The sequence below is a fragment of the Octopus bimaculoides genome, chromosome 2, assembly GCF_001194135.2.
Source record: "Octopus bimaculoides isolate UCB-OBI-ISO-001 chromosome 2, ASM119413v2, whole genome shotgun sequence".
In the NCBI taxonomy this organism is placed as follows: domain Eukaryota; kingdom Metazoa; phylum Mollusca; class Cephalopoda; order Octopoda; family Octopodidae; genus Octopus; species Octopus bimaculoides.
The window spans coordinates 109,649,029-109,651,528 of NC_068982.1; the positions used below are offsets into that span (position 1 = coordinate 109,649,029).

The following is a 2,500-nucleotide window of genomic DNA, read 5'->3' on the forward strand; positions in this document are numbered from 1 at the left end:
CTTGTTGTCTCTTGAGGTCTCTGGGTGAGACTTGGATCCAACTTGTACAAATGCAAAACAAAAGTCAAACATAAAATAATAATAATAATAACAACAACAACAACAACAACAACAACAACAACAACAACAACAACAACAACAACAACAACAACTATTATTATTATTATTATTATTATTATTATTATTATTATTATTATTATTATAAATAATAGCAATCAAAGCAAAACTGGAAACATATGACAACAGAAAAAAAAAAGCAGTTCAGGAAAAACAGATTGTTTGAAGCAAATCAGAAGAGACTCTTTCAGGAACTAGATGGGCAAATACATGTAACAATGATAGCAGATGCAGAGGAAAGCAAGGCATTCTGGAGAGGGATCTGTTGACTAACCTGTAGAGCATAATGATGACGCGGATGGCTGCATGAAATCCAAGACAGGTTAAGAAATGTAGAAGTCCAAGAAGACATAAAAATAACTACAGAAATGATGAAAAAGCAGTTAAGAAAATTCCCAAATTGGAAGACCGGATGGGGTCCACGGATGGGGCCCATGGTTATTGGATGAAGAACCTGACAGGTCTCTATGAAAAGATAGCACAACAGCTTGATGAGTGCTTGCAGGAAGGCACAGTACCCAGTTGGATGACAAAAGGAAAGACATTGCTATGTGCCAAGGACCCTGAAAAGGGAAATACTGCACCCAACTTTACACCAATAACATACCTTCCGCTAATGTGGAAACTAATGTCAGGTGCTTTAGACGGTGAACTGTACAGACACTTGGAAAAAACGGGCTGCTACCCATTGAACAGAAAGGGTACCGAAAAAAGAGACGGGGAACAAAGGAACAGCTCTCAACTGATAATCTGATTATCAAGAACTGCAAAAGAAGACATACAAACCTGAGCATGGCATGGGTTGACTATCGAAAAGCATACGATATGATACCACACTTCTGGATAATAAGAACAATGGAAATGTATGGAGTAGCAATGAATATGAGAAGCCTTATATGGAATAGCATGAAATGCTGGAGAACGAAATTGACAGTAGGGAAGCATGTACTAGGAGAGGTGAAAATCAAGAGAGGTATCTTCCAGGGGTTCCAATCAGTTTAATCGCTTTCACCCTGGTCACAAATATTAGGTAAGGAAAGTAGCCTCCAGTACTTGACTGGCACTTGTTTTAAGAAATCTCATTATTCTTATTACTAGTAAGGGTTTATAGTTTAGACACAAAACCAGAAATTTTGAAAGATGAGGTACTTGATTGGCATTCTTTTAAGAAATCCTTCTACTATTATTACCAATGACGATGGTGGTGATGAGCAGTTCCTTTTATCTGGCAGAAAGCCAACATTTTTATAGTGCGTTCAGTAAAGTTGTAGTATATCACTGAATACTGAGTGTAATAAAATAATCCACCAAGAGATAAAAAAAAATAGATCATACAAATAATTTTTGTTGATGTATTTTCAGTGTTTGTAATATAAACAAATACAACGTTTCTTTCCACAAAACGTCTTTGTATTTTAACTTGCAAAAATGTGTATGTTCTTGAAGTTCCTTCTCATGAATTTACGCATTCTCTGTTGGATAAGTCACTTGCAGAGAAAATAGAATAATAGTTGTTTTATTCCATCTCAGGTCAGCGTTGATTAAACACATATATAATCAATGACATTCAAGCCGATACCATGGCTGTATTTCAGCAGGCACAGTGCAGAAAGAACTACGTTATCAAATGTGCCCTTTCTCTGTAGTAAGATGGTAGGACCTGATATGAGAAATATGTGGCAGCTATTTTTAGCAGATCACACGTCTGACAATGTGAAAACATCTTCGTTGCCTTGATATAAAAACCTTTAAAATCATCGTCAACAGATTATTGAAACTCAGCGGGTGACCTTAATCTACAATTCGTTTTGCTAAATTTAGTGTATAGACACATTATGAATTCCTAATTCGATTCATTAATAAAACCCGGATAAATCAAGCCAACAATGTCAACCTTTCGAGCCAACAAGACATTTCCTATAAACAAAACAGACAAGCTTTCAAACGAGCATAACAATCTCTCTATCAACAAGGCAATCTATCCAGCAAACTAAGCAATCAAGAAGGCAATCACTTATACCAATAAGGCAAACACTTTCAACAAGGAAGCCTCTCAAGGCAGTATTAAAATTCACGATCGAACAAGGCTATACTGTCGAAGCAACAAGGTTATCTCTCCCGCCAAGAAGATAACTCCATTCAGCCTGGAGATGCACTGCTGGAAACATCTGCCAATAATACAACCACTATTTCGAAAAGGCCACCTCTCCAGCCGACAAGACTACTACTCCAGCTAAGGCAACTTCTGCTTGGTTGTTCACCCTGCTAAAAGTGTCAGTCAAAATTTCCATTAAGTCTCATTCTATCTTCTTAAAGAAAGTATGTTAGACAATGTAGGCCGAGATATAATACTGACTGAAAATAATGATTGAAAACCTTTGAT

The 2,500-nt window shown here is 36.7% G+C and overlaps 1 protein-coding gene across 1 annotated transcript in view; it reads left to right on the forward strand.

The window, feature by feature from the left end:
- The window catches only part of LOC106879436 (proto-oncogene tyrosine-protein kinase receptor Ret), a 391,429-nt gene that overhangs the window by 346,905 nt on the left and 42,024 nt on the right, over nucleotides 1-2,500 (forward strand). The window lies entirely within an intron of this gene.